We start from the raw sequence: 24,361 nt of genomic DNA, 5'->3' as shown, positions 1-24,361 counted from the left end.
TTCATGTTGGTGTATACATGTGTTTATATATCCGTCTATATATTTATATTATATATATCAATGTACCTAAAAACATAAAATCAAATCTGCTGAGAATAGAGATGGTAATACAACTTATTAGAGTGTTGAACGTTGGGAAAGCTAGTGGTTAAAAAAGCTAAGTGAGTTTTCTTGGTAAATCTGTTTAGCAATGATTTGTCACAATATTTACTCAACGACAGTAATTCCCAGTATATTCTAATAAATCTATGTTTAGTCACAATCTTAGTAAACCTTGATGTTGATAAGAGTTGGAGATATAAACAGTGCTAAATAACTGATCCAAGTAGAAATGAAATGAAATTTTAATAAAACAATTAACAAGAAAAACAGTAAAAGAGATTGCTTACAACCCAAAGGGCATAAATCTCTGTTAATAAAACACCCTATCAGCATGTAATTAAGTTAAGCTCTGAGAGTGTATAGCAAGTTCTGTTTTTTTCCAAGCATAATTAAATAATGAAATTTACAGTTTCAAAGTTTCTTGGAGTACGTCATCAAAGAGGATGTTATGACAGACAGTGTAGGGTTGGAATCCGATTTAATCTAATTAGATTAAGGGGTAAGTGTCATGAATGAGAAATGGAGCAAGTCAAACAGATTCCGATCATATCGTAGTTTGGTAGAAGTGGTTTAGTAGCGAATCCAGTACAACAGATTCATGTCTATAACTTGCAGATGTCTCATTTAATTTATACTTATACTTACACATATATACCTTTTGTTTTGTGTTAATATCAAGAATGTAACTTATAGTTTTCGCAAGCAAGAAAATTGCAGAACACAAGTAAATGGCTTCAGATATAATCCAGTTAACCAACGAATTAAGGTAAACTCTCATTCAAGTTGAAGTGTACCCTCAAGACCGTTGGTGAATTGAGAGAATGTTATCTCCATACAACATTGAAATGTTTTAACTAATTCTCCATCTACTGACTCGCTTTTCATGAAATTCTATAAAGTTTATTGACTTTTAGGTAAGTGCAACAAGTAAGCAAACCTAGAAAGGGCTTTTACATTGAGAAACTTCTGGCCTGTCTCTCTGTAGAGAGCATATAAGCAAGAAGCTGAAGACTTTTGCACTAACCCAGTTAAATGTCAAATCAACGTAAACTACATATCAAGGCTTAGTAACGACGAGGAATATTATTTGAATCAACGCTTCGTTAAATTAACAAAGAGAACTTTGAGTACATCAACAGACTTATACGTTTGCTTCGACCCATATATGCACCAGTTGGGATTTTATTCATTGCTGAGTCACTGTACAATGACTAACAAATTTTCCATCAGTTATACATCGAAGTTCATTAACATTTATAATTTTAATCTATCTAATGGGGTTAGAGTTGGCAGTTGCCTTTCAGCTAGGTGTTTTTTTTAATCATTAAACTGAAGCTAAATTAATTCCCTTCACACTCAACCTTTTTTCTTTTCAACCCCTTACTTATTTAGGCTAAATCCAATTATCTAAACGTATGCGTAAAGTCCTAAGCTATACCAATACACTTTAACACAGTTAGTTACCACAAATTCATTCAACAAATGAAGTTACATTGCTCTGTCTCAGTTAATACAGTTATCTAAATCAAAGTTGTACTGTTCCACACAACTTTGAGTGAGGAAAATTTGCCATCAGATGAATTGTAGAATTATCTATTAATTTATGCACATGCTTGAAATACAGATAATTCATTCTGCGTAGATAGTAGTAGCAAATGTACTGTTTTCGTTTGTATGATGATAGATGTAGCTTACATAAGAGATACTTTTTTCCGATTTTATGTACATCAGAGTGTTAATAACTGGGCTGAAGCATTAATTGAAATGGAGTAATGATTAAATTTGCAATTTAAAATGATATGTCAACATATATTGATTGAATATTCCATCAGTATTGTCAAGTTGAAAGAAAAAATTTAATGAAAATGTCGCCTGATGCAAATAATAATAAACAAAAATTGTTCATGAATATTCATTGATGGATAGGACTATTAATATACTCTGAGTTAATATTTTATTAATTTAATTACTAATTAAAGAGTTATTCAACTGAAAATGGTGTTCATTGAGTAGATTACTTGCCAACATTCATAATCCTTTATTAATTCAACCATCCAATTTAATAATATGCAAATATTATTTGAATTTCTTCAGAGCAAGAAATCCAACATAAACTTTGTCTTGAACTTGAATTCAAGAATTATAAAGAAAAAATGTATTATTGGTCATTAGATTTATCAAGTAATAATGAAGTGTGAATAGTACATAATTGTAACAACTTTCAACTTATAGTTGTATAAATAATTTCAACTTGATAGTTAATGGATAAATAATGTTTTCAATTTTTGTAAAGAGTTAATTTAGAAGAGATGTATTTTTTCAACTTGGAATTTTAAAATATTGATTATTAGAAAGCAACCTTACACTTTAACAAGTGTGTCCCATTTCAATAAATGAATTAAACGAGTTAAGTGATTTATCCAATTACATGAATCGTTAATATTTATTGGTTTATATTAAATTTAATTAAACTTGTTGAAGAATTAATGGAAGATTATTCAAATGATATTAAGCAAACGAGTTTATCCAATAAATATCATGTGATTATTTACAAACATTATCTACTTCTCATTTACAATTATTTTTTCAAACAACTATTCAGCATGTTCATATCTTTATTCTGTGCTGAATCAATTAAAAAATATTTTTAAACTCGAAAATAATTAAAATAATAGAATTCCTATTTTAATAATAAATATTTTTAGTGATAGAATTTTAATTTCCATCATCACTTCATCAACAATAAGATAAAAATATCAAGTAAAACCTGTCTTCTTTGTGTATTGAATTCATTATTTACTCCATATTTTAATATATCCCACATTTAATAAGCATTGATAAACCCCGTTAATCACTCTATAATCCTCCCCTCAGTATATAAAATGTATTTAAAATGTTGAATGAGTTATAATATATATGTATATAAATATATATTTATACAGGAGTGAATTTATCCAAGAGCTTAGAGATTGAAAAGCACCCTTTCCATCCTTTTCATCATCGCAACTTTCTTCTCTCATGCCGACCCTTAAGACTTTAATTTCGAGGTTCAATTTTCAGACACCCGACGTGTACACCAGGGATTCGCACCAACGTCGAATTATTGGACTATGGGGACTGGGGTGTTGGATAAAAAAGTGTTGAACAGCCGTATAGACCGCGATTGTACACCTCCCTTCTTTTTTCGCTTTCACTCTCTTTATGGATGTCTGGTTTGGCTCCAATGTGGTTCAACGTGATTTAGAGTATAGTTTGCACGGTTTAGCAAACATACGACGTCCGTTCGTTAGTTTGAACATCTGTGACCCACCCTCTTTCGTTTCTACGTCTCGTAGTGAGCTAGACGAGGCTAAAAATCTGGTGGCGAAAATGTGTCAATGCAAATACTATACAACTCTCACTTTTTTTTCGCTAAATATAAGTACTGAAGCAATTTTGAAGTATAAAAAAGCTCACAAAATCCATATCTTTGGCCTCGTTTTGTGAGATTTCGTTAAAACTTTTTTTTTGTTAGTTGAGGGAAAAATCTCGTTGTAATCATTAGAGCTTGCATCAGATAAGATAAGTATGAAAGCCGCACGTTTTTCCGTGCGCTTTCCATTATCACAAGTTCTAGAATTATGCTAAAACGTCAGGAAAAGAGTATAGAAAAAAAAGCAAAATCTTTTGTAAAAGTTTGATTTACGGAAAAGCTTCGAGTTCTTCAATCTTTTTTCTTCACTTCTTCTTCTTTATCTTTCCTTGCTGAAGAAGACAGTAGATACCTTCTCGATAATGAACGAGCTTTTATTCACATCCGAAATAAAAAACTATTTTTTTTATAATTTTCCTTCCGTTTCGATCTTCAAGATTATTTAATATATTCTTTACTACTTTTTTTTACAGGTAATCAATCACTAATAATCAACTTTGATGAATTTCCATCATCATTCGTCGTCATTTGTATTAAAAAATTGAAGCCAAATGATTTTTTTTTTCATAGTCTGCATGTCTTTGTACTTGACATAACACTTGATTGACAACAACAAGAATTCATTTGCTTCATGTATTTGATTTTTTTGTTGTTCGAAAGAAGCTTTAATCTTAAAGCAATATCTTTAAAAATACTCTGCTAATCGGCTGAATACATATATAAGAAGAGGTCATGTATTCTCAGGGTGATACGAGCACTTAGAAGAAATACAATAGATGGCAAACATGTCTCTTGGGTACGACTCTCTTCTTTTTGAGACATGATCCAACGTATATACAATTATTTTATAAAGCCAAGATAAGATGTCTTTAGGGAGTCAATTTTGTTTCCGTCGAATACAAGTAATCTTTGGTTTATAGTTCATCTCATCAATCTTTGTCGGATCTTTTTAGACGACGTTTTATCGTTGAAATGTATGTCTCAATTTTTTTTTAGCACTTGGTAATACTTAAAATCTACAGAGAAATCTCATGTTTCCCTCTTTCAAGAAATTCGATGGATCATTTACTTGTTTTCCGTTGCTGCTGCCTCTTGAGATTTTTATCATCCCCAGGGTGTCAATCCTGAATCGGATGTCATTCCTCGGCTGATCACTTCTGTTTGATAAAGTGAGAGAAAAGTAAGAGAATAAATAGGAGTGAGACAGAAGGGAAAAAGAATAACGATAATCGGTAGATAAACAAAATTGTCGGATCCCCAGAATCCGCCCCCCTGTCATTCAGCATCTACCGTTTTTTTTTCGCACCCCTTGCCTCTTTTTTATTGGGGTGTCTTTCTGGCTTCTACAACCCTCCTGTTATCATTCAAAGTCACAGAAATAAATCAGCTCGCTTGAGGAAATGATGATAATACAAACTGGACATGATGCAATGTTTGCTACACTCTATCTTTTTTCACTTTTTATTCGATAATCTATCACATATGTATATCTAAGCTCAATAGAAAATAAAATCAAAGCAACATCATTATCCTTACAAAAGTTTTCAGTTCTTACATCGATTAAATAAATGGAGAAGTCGGAGAGAACACAATTTCCTGCAGTTAAGTAAATAAGAGAGACTCGTTTGTAAGATAATCGAGGGGAGAGACAATTTTCAACCGCTTTTCTTTTCCTGTTAATGATTTTCCAGTGATCCCAACACTGTTTCCATTTATTCAACTTCCTCTCTTGGCTAGTATTCGTCCTTTGACTCACTCTCAAGAGCTGAATAAACTCTCAAAAGGAACTTTTGCTTTTGTTGTAACTACACTATCCTCCGTGTAATCAATTTTACATTCTTTATATTCTCCTTCTGATGTGCTTAAAAAAAACTCATAAAAAATCTAGAGAAGAAAATTTTTTATCCTTTTCAATTTTTTATTATATTCTTTGATTAAAGTCCCCTTTCCTTTTCAACTGCCTCTCTTTCCCTCTCACTTTCTCGATCGTTCTCTTCATCTTTCTCTCTTAATTACACTTATAGACCTGCAGGTTAGATATTGAATATTCCATTAGGTGGCAGTACGGAATGAAAATAATAATTGAAGTTGATTTAAATTTGTAGAAGGTCTAGACAATCAGTTTAGTGATAGACTCACAGAGAGTTAACCATCAGTTTCTGCGCATCGTCCACGCAATCGATACTTTCTCATGTATATCTCTGCAAATATCTCGTCTCATGATTTCACCCCTTCGTCCATGTAGATTTCCCGTAAATTTACTGACACCTTCATCCGTTCCCTTTTAGCTGTCTGTTTAATATTAACTCCTAGCACGAGTTTGGACGGCAGGTCGAGTTGATAAAAAGAAAAAAAAACTTTCCAAGCTGGGATGTTACCCGGCAGTCCTGGCAAATGCACTTGGGAGAGTTTCCCCGTAATCGATACCGTGCGGACTCTACACCCCTCTATTCTGCACACTCTGCCCCGGCGACATTGCGCCAAAAGAGAGAATAGAGGGAAAGAAATATGCAAGATCATAAATTACGTTTAATTTTTTCCATTGCCATTTCCATTCCTCTTTTAACGTGAAAATGCTTGATTTTGACATAGATTTCAAATTTACTCATCTCTCTTCAGGAAGTAACGCTTATTTGGTACCTTCGTGACTCGCTGGTAGTGGTTATCTGCATTACATGCTAACAGTCAATAGGACAGAATTAATATGCACCAACTACAGACTTGCAAGTCTAATTGGGTCCTTCAAGATCCCAAGAGTTCAACGCTTTTACTCGTTAGTTGAATCGATGTAAATTACAATTCAACCCAAGATATCCAGGGGGTAAGACCCCATTTTTTTTTAACCTCTTGTCGATGATTCTTTCTGTTCATCAACGATGCTTCCATTCGAGAACTAACAACCTCTTTATTACTTGCCTCTGGAGCATATTGATGATAGGTTTAAGAAAGATTTTATGTATTTCTATCTGATAATTACTTGCACGAACTTTTTTCGTCTTTATTGTAATCATCCTCTCTTTCTTTTTTTACTTAATTTAAACGTTTCTATAAAATTGAACAATTTAAAGAGTCTTGAGGAAATAATATTTCTGTTTTATTTATTTATTATTTAAATGTACGAATTTAATATCCATGAGAAGAAAAATATTTTAATAAAAATGTAGTATGGTAAAAGAATAAAATAATTATTTAAAATTTAAATTTGTGCTCATGACAATAATTCAACTTTTTATTTAGTAAAAAAAATATTTAAGTTTGGTAAATATTCAATTAAAAACGAGAATTATTAAAAATAATAAACATTATAAAATATCTTGTTTATTTTTATTACGTTACTGTTGTTAATAGAAATATCTTCTTTAGTGTTCACCTATTTGAACTTTTACCCTACCATTGAAGCAAACTTTTTTAATTAAATTATAAAAATATCTTGTGATTTCTTATGAAACCATGAGTCACTTTCGTTTATAAAATATTTTATTAATCAATAAAAGTACACCGGCGATTCTTAAGAGTTCCTTTCAACATTCCTTGTGAGGATAGCGTCAACAACCAGCTCATTACTCCTTAAAGTTAATGGTTACGAGTACTCTTTTTGAAATATTTAAGGTATACATAAGTTTGAGAAAGAAAAAAAAATTTTTTAAATATTTTTAGTGATTTTAATGATTATGAAAAAACATTTTAATTAGTTTTGTTAACTCTCAATCTTCCAATATTCTATTCAAAGTCTAGGAAAATTTCTGCTTCAGTAGAATTTAAGAAGTTGATGTTCATCTTTATGTCGTCGTTGACCATATAATAATTCTACAAACCTCCGATAACTTGTGAAGTTATATTTGAACTCTTCTTTACATTTTAAAACTACTTCATCTTCCTTTTATATAAAACTTTTTCTTAAATTTATGACAAACATTCACGACTTACGAAGATTCAACAATTTCCAGACGACAAATTAGATTCAAATGACAATGAAAAGTTACCTCCTACCGATGTTTATTTGTCGTACGATTCACCGTACTTTTCAACTTGCAGACTTTTAAATCCCAACAAAGAGGATTGTTTTTGATGGTTGTTATTTTCTTATATGGTCTTGCAGACGTATTTAGACAGTATTTTCCAGACTAAAATGCTATTATATATATTTTTTCTTATTTTTAAGAATCGTACTTTAAAGATTTCTTCCGTAAACGTTTTTATTATCCCATCTCTATTATCATCATGATATTCGTATTATTCCAAATGGTAGCAAGTAAAGCTTGTGATGTATAAACAATTCATCTTCTCTTAAGCTTTTAAACACATAAAATCGTAGAATAAAAAATTTAATAGCTCAATCATTTTAACAGATTTTACAAACAATGATAAATCATTATCTGAATTGATAGCAGATTTTTCTCATCATTATTATAAATTATTAACTATTAAATAATTGTGATTTATTTAGATGAAAATTATTATTCAAATAAATAACTAATAAAATAAATTCTTAAGCTCAATTTCTAGATTTCTAACAGAAAATAATTAAAAATTAGCAGATAGTTCCAAGCAATTTTCTGGTTGAATAATATCCTTCAGTGTTATTGTTAAGTTTTTAATAAAAATATGAATGTATAATGAAGCCAGAGGAATCGAACGACCTAGAAAAATCATCGGATGAAACGAAATGAGAAAACGTCAATCTTGAGAAAAGAAAATAAAAACAATTACGACCAAAGTAAAAGTCATTTTCAATAAGTGGTTAGTAATAATAATGAGCCTTGAACTAAAACTAAACTTAATTCATCAATTGATTGATAGCAAACAAGCAATAAAATCCGAGTGTGTCTAAAGGTTGTCGAATGACTCAACAGAATCGCTGAAGTCAGCTCAATTCCAGGTCACGATGTAAGCGAAGTGAGCACGTTTCTCTTCTCTTTGCACTGGTACATTCGAAGAGATCCGTTTGGCTGTTGTACTGCAACCTCGAGCTTCAGTTTGTTTCCACGGTAAATGGAATAAACCTTCAGATGTGAATTTTTCAGTTTCTTTATTTTCAGATACATCGACGTCCAGTGTTGAAAAGATAAAACGTGCTGGAGCAATACCGACCACAGTTCAAGTCCGGAATCTGTTCAAAGACGACAACGACGAATAGAAGGTATACGGATGAATCGAGCAAAAGGAATCTCAGAGCGTTTATCTTTCACTTTCGCGCGCTTTATCCTCGCGGCTTCAGTCCCTACAATCGAGCATTATTGCTGGAAGGCGTGGAATCATCGTAAGAGAGAAAAAGAGAGATGATAAAAGGAAGGATGAAGAGTACCTCTTTGTGGCTCATTTCTCGCCGATGTTTCCCAGGTACATCGTCCGTCGTCTTGTTCTTCATCCTCCTCTCACTCTATCGTCTCTTTACCTCTTCAGAGCTGATGGTTTCTTTTGTTACTTGGCTATTTTCTTCGCTCAATTTTGTACTAGTCGTTTAGACTTGAAACTCTTGTGCTACTGAGCTTCTTTTATAAACGGGTCAACCTGTAGATACACTTTTAGCACTTCTCAACTTTTATTATTACTGCAAGTCATTAATTCCTTTTTTTTTATCCCTAGAAATATCTAACAGTACCTTATTGTTTGACCAATTTATTTAATATTCTTTTCTAACATTTACATTTTTTATTCACGATTTAAACTTTATTTTTACTTATTATTTAAATAATCCTCTCGATATCTTTATCGTTTTATTCTTTTTGTCATTATTTCACCCTTTGTTTTGTCTATTATTTTTTTAGTCGTTAAACCTTTTAAATCTTTTCATTCTGCTAAACTACAAAAATACTTTTGACGACAAAAAATTTTTACATTAATGTTGAATTGATTTTTTTTTTTGTAATATATTCACATATGTTTATCGTTTTAAATTTTTTTGTCAATTAATTAATATTATTTAATATTAATTAATTATAAAGGATTAAAAATATACTGGAGTATTCCAAACAAGTGGAATAGATGATAGAACTGTTGATAAAAAATTAGCAAATCATGTTGAGTAATACAGAATTAATTCATGTGATAAACATTCAATGTAAGTAGCAGCTTAAAGTTTCTAACAAATAGATCAATCATTCAAAGATCAAGCATTGTTTTCTGTTTTCTGAGAAGCATCAATCTAAATAGAGGAATTCTCTTTGTTGCCTTAGAGAGATTTGATAGAATCACTTGTCTAACCACAGTTACTGACACTATGCTATCATTGTATTTCTGCTTTCTCGAAACGGGGTCAATCCGCGATCAAGTTGTTAATCTGCACATACATAATACGACGTAGACATTGGCTCGCGAGGCACGTAGCAGATTTCCAATTAACAAAAGCTCTACATACCCCAAACGTTTCCGTTAATCTGAAATATCTATTCAATAGTGCAGAATAAATAGATGATTCGAACTTGGGAATAATGATGAGTCCATTATGAAGTTGAATTTAATTATTAATAATTTTGGACCAGACCTTAATCGTGTTGTCTCTTATGCTTTATTTCATTGTTCATTTTATTCTTTAGCAATAATAGATAATTCATTTGGTCAACAATGAAATTAGCTAATAAACATGTCATCTTCAACTTGATGCAAAAAAATTTGTGATAAATAAAAGAAGTGAATAACGTTTGATTTTTATCAAATAGAACAAATGGTAACATTTGTTAGATAATATTATTTATTTGCTAATTCATTACATATTTTTTGTCCATCAGACAGTTTTATCTATATTATGTCCTCCAAAATGATTGCCTTTTTTTTTAACCCAATCTATATGTGGCGAAAATAAATTTAGTTTTTGTATCTAGTGATTTTTGTTGTTTTAATAAATGTGAGTATTTATTATATAATTCAATAAAAAAATAGTTTAAATTGATACACAGAATTTTTTTCACTAGAATAATTTAATATTTCCACACTATTGAATTATTTTATTGTATTCATTCAGCCTTTATTTATCAACTTAATTGATTTAATAGCAAAAGTTAAACGAGCATCACATTGAAAAAATATTCATTAGAATATAGCAAATATCATAAATATAATAACAATAAATGTTTTCAAATATTGAAAATTATAAATATAAATCCAATCAATTGCTTCTATTTAATTAATAAATTCGATTTATTGTATTAAAAGTAAATTCTACAACAGCAATATGTACATGAGCAGAAATGGTCTCTTGACTGATGGTTAGACTAATCAAAGTCTGTCAAAAGCAATCTACACCACCAGCACTGTCTTTGTCAAGTGATCCTCATAATGACTAAAATTACCAAGTCCTCATAAAAGTCAAACAAACAACTACCCACACCTCCTAGAATTCATAACTATTGTACATAAGTTTACTTGGTATAAAATAACAGATTGAATGTGGAATAGAAAAAGGGGAAATAACTCAAAAATGGAATCATCATAATTCAAAGCATAATTGGAGTTATCAAAGTCTATCAGAAGCAGTCTAGACCTTCGTTATCTTTGTCAATAGCACCCACGTAAACCAGCATCATGAATGCAAACCTAATGTGAATGAAGGACAAACAGATGAGTGGTTACAAAGTGATCTAGCAGTGGTGGTTGACTTGCCACTGACTGTTTGTGTTTCTGTATGTGCTCCAAGTGTATATTGAGTATATTTGGGCAATGCTCTTTGTCTCTAGTGATTCAATACACGATGCATCGAGTCTTTGGTATCAGAGTAACTCGGAGATGTCATGAGTCCTATTAAGAATCAATGAGAATTCAAGAAATTCCACAGATAGCATATGCATGGTTCGATGCAGCCTCAACTAGGAACTGGATCTCTCCCGGGAGGTTGGTGGTCACTCGCTCGACAGTGCACCGGGCGTGTCGACAAAGGAGGTCAACCTTCGATCGTGTGGTAGGTCGTTACGAACAATTATGTACGACATCGCAACATATTTGTGGGACTTGTGAGAAGATGAAACGTCGAACGTGCACGCTCTTAGCGTTCCTCTGAAGCTCAACTTCTCAACAGTCCACGAATCTATTTCAGCATTCTCAGTATTATTATATACATCACGAAACTACATATTTGTTGTTGCTATCACAAGTTCAAGATGTTCTACGAAATTTTCGGTATTTTCCTTCAAACAAAATATTCTCATATCCCCCATGTTTCTCTGCTTTCATATCGCTTGGAATATTTTGAAATTTTACTAGAGAAAGGTATTATTTGAGTGATGTCTTCATTCAAGTGTTTAAATTAAGTTTCATCTTCAGATTTTCGTTTTACAGAAAATCTCCAGCTGGAATTTTTTTATTTCCTACGAAAAAATTATGAAAATTCTCAACGCTTATGTACATGAGGATATACAAGAAATCTCTGTTGGGTATATATGTATCCAAGATCAATTGTAAAGATGAATCAAGTGTACTGAGAATGCTGCTACTGTAGCATTTGCCTACTTTCACAATCTCCATTCAAACGAGTGAATCGCTGTCTTATCGTCCGATGGCTATACATATATATATATATGCATGTATATACTATCCACTGTTCAAGCTATTGCATATAAAGAACCTAAGAAATTTCTTTACCACAGTAAAAGAAGTAAATTTAAATTCATATATTATGCAATGGAAAGAAACGAGGAAGAAATGATATTATTAAAAATGTTTAATAAAATATTCTTTAGCTGGAAAAATCTCTTTTGCTCATGGAATCACTGACAATAAAAAATTCAATGTAAGAAAAATGTAACGAGATATTTTTATTTTTCTTATTTTCTTTTCGTTGCTTTTTAAGTAAAAATGCATTTATTGTTCAAGATGAAAAGGTTAAACATTACCTGTTCTCTGAGGTCTATAAATTTTGATAAAAATAAATTTTTAAAAAATGTGTTTCTTTGTAATATTTTATTCTGTATTCATCGTCACCAGACGATGTAAAAGTAGAACGATATAAGATAGAAAAGAGCATCCTGCACGATCGTATTCCTCACGAAAGGTCGATAAGCGTTTATGGGAGCATCTTGTCGAACCTTGGTGTTCTCTTGTTGTGTATATCGTGCACAATGTGAAAAACGGAAATAACAAAGCTTCAGGGAATTGAAACAGCAGATGGAATATTTTTTAATTCATCGTATACCATGATTTTTACGTTTTTTTTTTTATTCTTTTTAAGTTGGTAAACTATTTTTCTTCTTTTTTACAAACTTTTACTTTTTAAAAATGCATCTTTTTATTCAGTGGAATGAAAAAAATTACTGCACACAATTTCTCGTTTTTTTTTTTATTTTTTAAATGTAAAAAAACTGATGTCACATTTTTTAGCTCATTGTTTTCTATTTACATTTACGACCTTTTTACTCTCCTTCGTGGCCTTTTTCGGGTTTTTTTTTATGAAGTTGGTGGTTTTTTTTTTTAAACTTGTTATTTTGTGTCAAGAGAAGAAGGGACAGATTTAGCAGTAAAAAAATTCTATCACATAAAGTCTATACTTTTGAAAGGATTCTGATGATCAGTTAGACAAAAAAATTTCGCGATTTTAGATTCGCAATATTGAAAATTGAAATTCGTATATGGCGTACAGAAAGCTCCCTTATTATGTAACATGGATATTGGTACGACCTTCTTCAACTCTCATCTGCTATTCACTGTATCACAGTTCAAGTAGGTTGAAAGTAGATATATGATACAAGTAATACAAATGATCAGATAACGTTTTGCATTGGAAAGAATAAAGCAAGTCAAGAAAAGTCTTTTCGTTCTTGACTTTTGCTTTATATATTCTCAGATGAATAAATTTTCTTGGATCACGTGCAAATATCTCAGTATTCTCGATACCTTGTCCTTTGAAGCTTCCACTTGAATTTTTCACTTTAATGTGAATATAATAAAATGGTTTTTACTCAAAAAAAAAATTAGCTCATTCCATTTCTATTGAAACTCTCAAATAATATAAATTCTTCTAGATTATCAAGTAATATTAATCAAATTTATTCATTTGAAAATAACAAAAAATTCAATAAGTAGATTTATAAATAATTTCTTGATGAATAAATTAAAAATTCTTCTTTACAACTATTTGAAGTATTTAAATAATTATCGTTGAAAGCAAAGGGTTTTGCTGGAATTTACTAAAATAATCAAATAAATTTACACAACCAAAAGTACGAAACAATTTTATTTACATAGAAATATTAAAATGTATCAAATGATATTACCCATTCAGCATGGAATCAGTTAATTGATAGTATAAAATGCAATAAAATTTAATTCTAACAAATTAATGAATGATGAATTTACAATCCATTAAATATATTATTTATAGTTAATTTTATATTTATGAACAGTAAGCTTCCAAATAAATATCCATATATTTTTTCAGTCATATTGACTAGAAAGATTACCTCAATTATTTTCCATTTATGAAAATTTAATTTAAATTTACCATTTTATAACAATAAACTATTATACGTTTAAATTTAAATACTCTTATAATATTTCAAAGAAAAATTGTCTATCACATCCAACTATTTGTTAAAAACATTTCAATTATTTAAAATCAGTTAAAGTTGCTAATTTTATTTCAAATTTAATCTTAGATATTTTTTTGAATGCTGACAATTGTATGGATTGCATTGCAAAACAGTTGATTCAATTTCATTTAGAAAATTTTAAGGCTTTTAGTTGTTAAAAGCGAGAGAAAACATCTGATAAAAATTTATAAATTAAAAAATATTCATCTTTGAAATGTAAAACAGAGAATGAGTAATTTTTTTTATATATTTTTTTTTTATGTATGATTTTCAATTGGACTAATGTATTCCATCATCTCACCTCTAGTCAATTGTTTTCTCATTAAATCGATACCACAAAACCAAACGATTTCGCGATCCATTGCCTATGGTTGAATGAAAAGCATTCGAGACCAAAATTACGCACGTACTTCTCTTGTATTGGTCTCGGATGTTCGTTGCATTTAAGCCTCTACAACAGTAGAGAGACAGAGGGAGAGATGTTTACCCTTTAGGTCTCAATGTCTCCAGTAACACGAGTTCTGTGGCCATGTATGTAGACCCTTCATTGGAAAACCAATGCCATACTATACTCTGATCAAAGCTATACAACCATTGAAAATATAAACGACATTTATTCAGGTACAAACGAATCATATATCAAGTGGTTCAGTTAGCAACTAAAGCCAAACGAGTTAAAGTAAAAATTAAAAAGAATTGAGAAATCGTATGATATACTTGTGATCTTTTTATCATCCTTTTTTCCTTCTATTCTTCAGAAAAATATTTTTTTATGCTTTTGTCGAGTTCCATTTTCTATCGTTAATGTCATTGACTCTTGGCACAATATCTCGTAGACTACTTTTTACGAATTGAATGTGTCAAAAGCAATTTTTTAAAAATTATTTTACAATGATTTAAAAGTTTTATTTAAATGTTAAATCTAAAAATAATCAAACATTTATTGCTACCTTTTATACGATTCATAAATTTTTATTATTCATCAACATTCGATTATTAATTTATTTGATGTTTTGGAGTAGAATGAATATTCTTTTTTAGTTGATAATATTCCCATTTAATTAAAGACTATTAATTCAATTTTCGTTAAAATATTTAATTTATTACTTTTTTTTTTTTTATTTATTTCATCATAATTGTCACTTTTGATGAGTCAAATTGGATCAACATTATACTGTTTGGTCTTTTGACCCAATTCTGCGAATGTTTGATTTATTACAAAACTATATTTATTACGACTAATAATAAATAAATTAAATTGAAATTTAATATTTTTCTTTTTTAAATAATTAATAACATGTCCAATCAATTTTCGTTATCGAATAAAAATTTTTTCAATGAGCAATCGACAAATATTATGATTTTCATTCTGTTGAAATATTGAAATAAATAATAAAATAATTTTTAATGAAAAGATTAAAAGTATATTGACTGAAAATTTAATATAAAATATGAATAATAATGAACTGGTTATTTTAATTTCTCGATTAATAAACAGATATGATTTAGGAATTCAGTAATGAGTTTATTAGGAACGAAATTGAGATATTCTCACTAAAATTATTCATTATAATAATTAACGTTACGATGAGTTAAAATAATCAAAGGATGATAAATTGAAGGAATGATTTGTCATGTATAGTTAAATAACCCAAGCTTAATTAACTTGAATTTTTTAACCGTTCTATTTTCATTAACTAAATACAATCTCGATATTTTATTATTTATAACTAAAGATAACAAAAATTAAATTTTTTCATTGTCTATCTATTATCTGTATTTAATACATTATTATTAATAATTTTGATTATTTTAGGCATTGAATATTAATGAAATATTCTCGAAAGTATTTATTAAAATGCACATTAATTTCATCAATTCAGCTCAATATCACAGTTTATTGCACTCAGATGAATTCATTTGGTCTTTTAGCAGGTACCTCATTTATTTTTTACCTCAAGTGATAAATCATTTAGCAAGAAAAGTAACAAAAAAAATTACGTTCAATTTTATTGGGGAATCAAAAAGTGCAATATGTCCCTCTGATTTACGAGCATTTAAGAAAGGCATTGTAGTGTATAAGGGATTTCTGCTATATATAAAATATAAAACGATTGGGGATGCTCGTTAGATGCTCGGCGGTATATTCATTGATTTGACATAGGAGCAGGTGGTATGAAGAGACTTGGATGATTTTATGATTATTTAACGAAGCGGCAAGAGGAGTTTAGTTTGCTGCAAGCAGCTTCAGCGTGACCAGAGGCATCCACTCAACTGACGCAAGAATGTCGTAATCAAGATTCTCTACGGGAATACTTGGCCAAGTTCTTTACAGTGTTTCCAACACCGTGACCATAAGAACTAAGGAATATCCGCGTTACGTCAACGTTCGTTGTGGTAAAGAGTCTTATACTTTCGACAATAATCTTTAAACTATTTTCAATAGCCTTACATTATTTTCTTCGTGAACAATTCAACAATTTAACTTTCTAAAGAATTCATTTAACTTTTGTTGGTTTAAACGCTTGCGTTAAAAAAAATTGCCACAAAAGGCCTTTTGCATTATAATAAACAATAATTAATGATATTTTTCTATTACTATAAAATAAGTTTTGAAAAGATTTCAAAAAGTTATTGTTAAAAAGTGATGGGTAAAAAAAATGGTTAAATAATTTTTTTTTTTAATTTATTTTAAAGAGAGTGATTTTTTCTCGTATTTTTTTTGTTGGTAAAAAAAATATATCAAAAAATTTAGAGAACAAAATAGAATGTGGTTTAAAATCAAGATATTGATTTAAAAGAAAAATAACAGAAAAAATTTTTCAACCACATGGAAAATAAATTAAAACTCTCTTGATAATTTTTTAATAGACGTTAAGTGTTTTTGGTAAAAGTAACTTTTAAAAAAGATTCAATGGTAAAGAGTAGTCTTTATATTTCTAGCCTTTATTCCGTTTTTCTTTTATTCCGCAAGTATTTTAAGCAGAAATTTAGCAATCAAGTATTATTTTAGTTAAAAAGTATCTAACGAATCTCAATTTAGCGGGCAAAAAGGATGAAAAAAAATTAAAAGAATTTAAAACGTGAATTGGCGAATGTACTTGTGGTAGTGAGGGATGATAGTGGATGTACTTGTGTATACTAGTGTACAGGAGTAGAGAGAACAATTGGTTGTTACTGTAAAACTTTCAACTGTAGCGAAATAGAGCGAGTACTTTGGAGTACAACTATATAGAAAAAAAACAAAAAATAATACATAAAAAGAAATACAAGCCGACAGTTTTTGTCAGACGTTATTTATGATGTACGCGTTACTGTACTTCCAACCCGTATTATTTGACTGGTTTTTTAGGAGTGCCAAGCGAAAAAGAGGCCTTTTTAAATTAAAGGGAGACACATGTATATAATCATAGTCATGCTATTAAAAAACTATTAGACCCATTTTAGGGACATTAAGATCATCATTTCAACAAACTCACCTTTGTCTTACTACGCCTTCTTCCTTTGACGTTAACAATCCACTTCCGCTATCTGTAACATACCAAACAATTATTTTTATTAATAATCATTAATTTTTATTAGTTAAATTAACATTTTATATTTAATTTGTATTAATTAATTTTTTATGTGGAAATTTTTTTCACCGACATTTCAAATAATTAACGAATTTTTAGTGACAAGAAAAAGAACTAAATAAACCCCTGAAGTTAACTGGTTTTTTGAAAGTTCTTTTTTGAAAAAAAATTTATATATAATTTAAAAAATTACCGGCGATGATTTTTTTTTTGTTAGTTGTCAAATAAATTATTTAGTAAAGTCAAACTTTCTGACCTTTTTATTTGTTCATCTTTAATTAATTTTTGAAAGTTGTTTAAAATAAGTAAAGATACTTTGTAAAGATGGAATGCTATTTTTAAAGCGACAGTTTTAAGTAATGATATTGCCTCTTTGTTTACAGTAATTATTAATAAAGTTTCTAAAAGACTGAAAATTTACTGGCATTCTTATAGAAAATAATGAAAAAATATGCTAAAGTTTTAATAACTTTTAATCACTCCTTTCATCGACAAAAGGACTAAAGTTGTTAACAAACATAGTTAAAAACAATTATGATAGTTCTTAGCATAAAATGATGCTTGAAATAAAAAGTTTTTCATTATAATCTATTGATATTCGTTTTTTTTTTCGTAAACTAATTTAATTAAAAAATAAATTATATATAATTGTTGCCGATTTTTTAAAAATAAATTTAAAAATGTGTGTAAAAAATGAATCTTGACAAAATACATGGAAAAAAGTATCTCAATTTTTTGTCGAGAATTAAAAGTAATTAAAAAGACGGTTAAAGTGTTTTGAAGAAACAGGAAACGTTGTAAGAAATTTTTTCAACTTTTAATCGTGAATTCGAATCAATGGCATGGAACGTCGATGTTTTTGTGTTTATCGATCAGCCGATTGTTGATAACCAGAGGAATATTGCAATGGAAACCCTTTGGTCCATGAACACAAAGTAAAGAAGTACCGTCTCTTGTCGAAAGGGTGCAGAAACGAAAAAAAAAAGATATTGAAAGAAGGTAAGTGAAAAGTAAAAAAAGAAAACGAGTAGGGACTGACGATAAATCACGAAGGCACGTTCGTGTTTGTTTTGCAGAATTTCCAGGCTCATTAAGGTACAGAAGCTGATGGTAGTTTGTGTGCAGTTGTGTTATTCACTCTTTCGCGTGATTCCTCTCATTTTTTTATTTCCTTTTATTCTATTATCACACTCCCTTTCTACAACTTTTACTTTATCGTTTTTTTATTGGTCATTTTTTTTCATTACTCGTTTCTGTTTAATTTATTCACTAGTATATTCAGTTGTCATAGGCTTGACTAAAGACTACGTTTTTCTCTCTAAATACAGTGAGATTATGATGTAAGCGAGAAAATATACGAAGTACAATGTAAATAAAAAAAAATATTTATCTGGAAAAATGAGTTAACGTACAAATGTTGATATTATTAACGAGCACATTTATTAATGAGCTAGAGGATACTTTTATGTTACTCAAATGAATGCAATAAGTGAAAAAATTTATGATACACAGAATGTAAAAAAAGTGTTACCAGGATAATATAGAGTAAGTTGAAATACAAAGCTACGACTGATATAAAACTGTGAAATGTTGTGAGATGTATTTAGGTATGTTAAATACGTATAATAAACCAGTGGAAAGTGTGCAAATGTGATAAATATATTTTATTAAAATTAACATCGAAATTCATGTTTTTAATTAATTTAATTGATATTTAACCAAAGATAGTATTTGTATAAATGACAGAAGTAAACTTTTTGAGAACTTTTCAGAGCTTTTTACTGTAATTTACAATTCAAAAAGTTGTTTGCAACTCTGATTTTAATTTAATAATATTAATTATAAGAATACTAGAATCATTAAAAAGTAGAAATAAAAAGTAGTTTGTTTCATGCTTATTATAACACCTGTTTTAAGATATGTTGATAAAAATATTTTTTAAAACTAATTTTTATCTCATTTCATAATCTTTAATTATAGTTATGAATTCTCTGAATCCAATTGGTTCTTTTATTACACACATTAACGGTTAAATATTAATTATCACACACAGAATATTTTTTTGACAATACAAATTGCAGTTAGGAATTTTTCTTTAAAGTTTTGAAGAATGTTGAGTTTGAAGAATAAAATATCGATGAGATAAATTAATTTTAGGAGAATAAATAGTACTGATAAGAAAAAATGTGGTGGCAATTATTTGACAACTCTAATAAAACTACGAATATTTTGGTTGAGTAAAATAAAAAAAATTAATGAGCAAACATTAATTGAATAAACTGTCTAAATAAAATACATCATATCAAAGTTATATATTCAGTGCAATTAATATAAGCACGACACGAAAATATATGTCAACAACGTTTTTTATTCTCGTGATGATGATTGAGAGTGATAACAATAATAAGGCTACGTAATTATTATTCTCGCACTTGGCTCTCAGTTCAATTAAGCTGTTAGCAGTAAATAGAAGAGAAAATTGAGAAAGTTTTTCTTTTACGTTTTTCTCACTTTATTTCTACTTCATAATATAAAATGAATAAAAAACTTTGTACCAGGTTAGGAATTTGTGTGATTTAAAGTGTAAAAAATAAAGTTCATTTGCATGATTGTCGATAAATATTTTATAACTTCAGAGAGAAAGTTTTCATATTGAAGTTGAGGTTGATGAGTACAACTTTATCCATTTACTGTAAGTAAACGATGAAAAGTGTAATTTAATACATCAAAAACATTAGGAAAATAGAAGGCATTGTTTACATGGTGATTTAATATTTATTTACTTTGCTCAAGTAACGCTTGCACGATTTAAAGCTATACTCTCAATATTCATATTGATGTTTGAGTATTGGATTGCTCCAACATTACATGAAACTTTAGCAACATATCTCGTTTATATTTCACACATTTTTATCAGATTTCCAACTAATTAATATTGTGTTGTATTTATAGATAGTCAATAAATAAACGTCGGCATTTGATAACTATTAATTAGTCAGCTGGAAAACTTTAAGGAATGTATTTTTTAATCAACAGCTTTCAACATTTCCAATAGAAAGTACTTTACATGCGTTAATAGCTTCGTTTATGGAATATGTTACTAGACTTATCGATTTCAAGTAAGAGGTTCTAATGGCTCCTCATACAAATAAAAAAAATTTGAATATTGTAATTTCATGCTGCTTTTAATTAATAATCATTTTTAATTGATGTCATTTATTTTTTTTAAAGCTCTTTAATTGCCTTAATAATCATTTTCTCTCTTGTTACTTATTAAAATTATTGTTAAAAAAAAATTATTTGTAGACCAAAAATAACATTATTTATTAAAAAAAGTTTTCATCATTTAATAATCCATTTGCCGAAATGGTAGATTTTAACGATGATAATTTATTGTGTTTATCAATAATTGAATATGTTGTTAAATATAAGAAAAGTACGATTAAATACTACAAATAATTAATACGTCAATTTATCCAAAATAGTAATTAACTATCAAAGTATTCCTTTGACGTAAACTTAATCATCCAATCTCCTTTCATGTTCTCACCGCACTATCAAGTACACGAAACACTTGGTTGATGTAAAACTCGTGCGCATAAATTGGAGCGAGGAAAACCACCTCTTCCAGACCATCAAGCAACTCCTCTAGTTTTACTTCCCATAACGATATCATATCTCACAGCTTTGCTAAGGTGGAAGTAAAATAGTCATTTTGGCTGAGTGATGGAGTGAATAAAGAACAAACGTGAATGCAAGACACATGAATGAGACAAATAAAAGTGGTAATAAGAACCGAGAAATCTGAGATAGTATAATCATTAAAGTAAAACTATTGACACGATTATTATCAACATTTTCATTATTTAAATATTTCTTTCATGTCCGCTATCTCTTTTTGTTTAATTCATCGAAGGCTAGATTACTTATCGATTTAAAAGAAAAAAATCAGCAAATATTGGAGTTTTATTTAAGTTCTTCAGCAAACAGAATGATTAATATTTAAATAGAATCCCAAGAGTCTAGGGAGGAAGAGTTGTTTTTTAAAAATAAGAAAAAAACACGTTTAATTTATAGTGGAATACATTGACAAGCTCCTTTGTTTGTTTGGTTGACGATTAACGCATGATGTGAGTCAAAAGCTCTTGTATATAGTAAGCTTTCCTTCATCAACAGACGGCTTCTCAAACAAACAAGTAACATTTGCCCCATCCTCATTTAGCTCTACTAGGATTCAGCTTTTGAACATTGCTTGAAGCATCAATAGCTTTTCTTTTATGTTTTTATAGTCTTTTGTACTTTGTTTACCGGATGAAAAGTGAAAAGGGCTCGAATTAATGTCTTGTATATTGTCGTATCCTACGTGAAAATGTCAAGAATTAGACTTTCCATGTTATTCAGACAAGTCTCAGTAAAAATGATTCTTCTTTGAGTCTCATTTGGCAACTTTTCGTGTTCGCACGCGCGTCCCAACGAGTATCGAGCGACGCGTCGCGTGACGACGAGACTTGCTTACAGAGGGATATAGATGAAAGTGGAGAAGTAAAGAGGGGAATTCCAGAGTCACATCGGCCGCGTGTACAACTCTTGGAGATTGGCCCGATTCCAGAGCCAACAAAAACAAAAGCTGCGACAATTCTGACGAGGTTTACTGGAAATAGGCACCTGGATTCTTCTTTGACTTTTTCTTTGCTTTATCGTCGTCATGACGATTTTTTCCCTTTTTCGGTTCAATCGCACGTGACTTTTTTTGTGGGGAAGAAGATGATTGGAAGAATGTTCTATCGGAAACGACACGTTTCAAGGGTACCAAGTCGATGCTTTGAGGTTCCTAAGAGGAATAGACGATTGAAGAAATCAATCGTCAGACAATCGACTATGAGGGTGAGAAACGAATACTTTATTTTCTAAATGTTTTTTTAGGATGTTTGAATTAATACATGTTTCAAATTTATTTTGTATTTTGATGAAGATATGATTTTTTTACTCAGACGGTATTGTTATTCTTTTCAATAAATTATTCATTTTTTTCTTGTTAAGAAAATATCAAATAGAATACTTTGATCCTTGAAAGGAAATTTTTCAAGTACGAGTTTTTTAAATGGAAAATAAAATAAAAATTGTTGAAAGTTTTCCAACAAACATTCTTACACGGAATTATGGTATCACGATATTATACTGGAAATTGTTCGCTTTTTTCCCGGCAGCGGAATAAGGTAAAATTTAGTTTACTCTACATTTCCTGCTTGACTTAAGTATATACTCTAATTTTTTTTCCTTCTGTATAAAATAATCATAATTCCAAATGTGCAACGATTCATATCTGTATATTCTTCGCATCTTTTTCCATGTTTTCTCATTTCATTTTATTATTCCATTGCTTTATTTTCATTATCTTTATTTCAGTAGATTTAAAAATGGATACTGAATGTAATTCACATGGAATAATGTGATACTTCTTCAAATATAACAACTTTTTTTTTTTGTTTAGTATTTATTGTTATTGTTAATAATTACTCGATACATGAGTGTTTTTAATATTGAGTTGAATGCTTCAAATTTTTTTGAGTAGTATAAATGAACGAAATGGAGCCGGATTTTTAACTGTAATATGCAAGGAAAAAAAAAAAACTTTAATATGATAAATAAAATTTTTTAAATAAAAACATGTAATAAATTTTATAGAAAAATTTCATCAAAAGAACAAAATATCAGAGATATTATATAAATTTGAGTTATTTTTCATCAATTTTATCGAACATTTCTAATTTACGTCAAAATAAAAAAAAATAAATAAATGACAGAAAATAACCAAATCAAAAATTGGATTATTTTTCTTAGAATCGAAAAAAAATAATGAAAAATGGATTAGAAAAAAAAAAAGATTAGAGATAATTCGAAAAGTTGGCATGAAGGAATGAATAGAACGAGAAGAGCAATTCGCATTAAATGAGTCGAATCCTTATGATGATAACTCGAGGTAAAAAGTGAGTGGAAGAAGACATAAAAAGAATAAGAGCAAAGTCAAGTGTTATATAGAGAGGCAGATTCTTTAGACCTCAGAACGAGTAAAGAAGCAGACGAAAATTACTAGGCATCAAAATTGGTGCAATTTCAGACAAAAATAGAAGAAGTGACAAAAGCGACACAGACACTCTGAAAATAGACACCTGGAATTTTGTCACAGACTACTACCACCAGTGTCAACTTCTACACAGCTTGCAATTTGACGTCGTATATAGTTGTAATCTCTCTTTTCCTCGCTATGCGTGGCTCTCTTGTGGTTGGCCATTCACTTAAACGGTGACAGCAAGTCTGGTCCATTCATTTTCCGCCCTGAGGCCAAGCAAAATCCGTGGATTTACTGCAGTTATACCGTTATTATGAAATTCTAATGCTTTCAGACACTGTCAACTAGATTACAAATTTTTCAGTTGTTCGAACTTACTATGATATAATATAAATTATTAAAACAGCTACGAGGTTTATAAAGAAAAAAAAAATAAATTGTTATTTATGATATTATCTTTCTTTGCTATTAATTTTTTTTTAGAGACAACATGATGTATTAAATGTCATAAATTCTACCATTAATGTCCAATGAATTACCAAGAGAAATATTAATAAAAATAATTTTATTTTTAATTGAAACATTATATGTATTTTAATTAAAATCCTTCAAACTTTTTTATTGAGAAAGTTTAGTAGGATTTTTAATTCACTTCTGTGTTTATATTAAATCTAGATTGATTCAA

General features: G+C 29.4%; 1 protein-coding gene across 2 annotated transcripts in view; it reads right to left on the bottom strand.

Moving 5' to 3' along the window:
- Positions 1-24,361, bottom strand: part of LOC118069326 (uncharacterized) — a 158,896-nt gene that overhangs the window by 28,978 nt on the left and 105,557 nt on the right. For both annotated transcript variants that reach the window (XM_035087364.1, XM_035087365.1), the window contains one exon: positions 17,511-17,562. The gene's annotated coding sequence lies outside the window, so the exon portion shown is untranslated. The remainder of the gene's footprint in view (positions 1-17,510; positions 17,563-24,361) is intronic.

The sequence above is a fragment of the Chelonus insularis genome, unplaced genomic scaffold (assembly GCF_013357705.1).
Source record: "Chelonus insularis isolate UGA/USDA-ARS -01 unplaced genomic scaffold, ASM1335770v1 contig_406_pilon, whole genome shotgun sequence".
Taxonomy (NCBI): Eukaryota; Metazoa; Arthropoda; class Insecta; order Hymenoptera; family Braconidae; genus Chelonus; species Chelonus insularis.
This window is presented reverse-complemented; position numbering and strand designations above follow the sequence as displayed.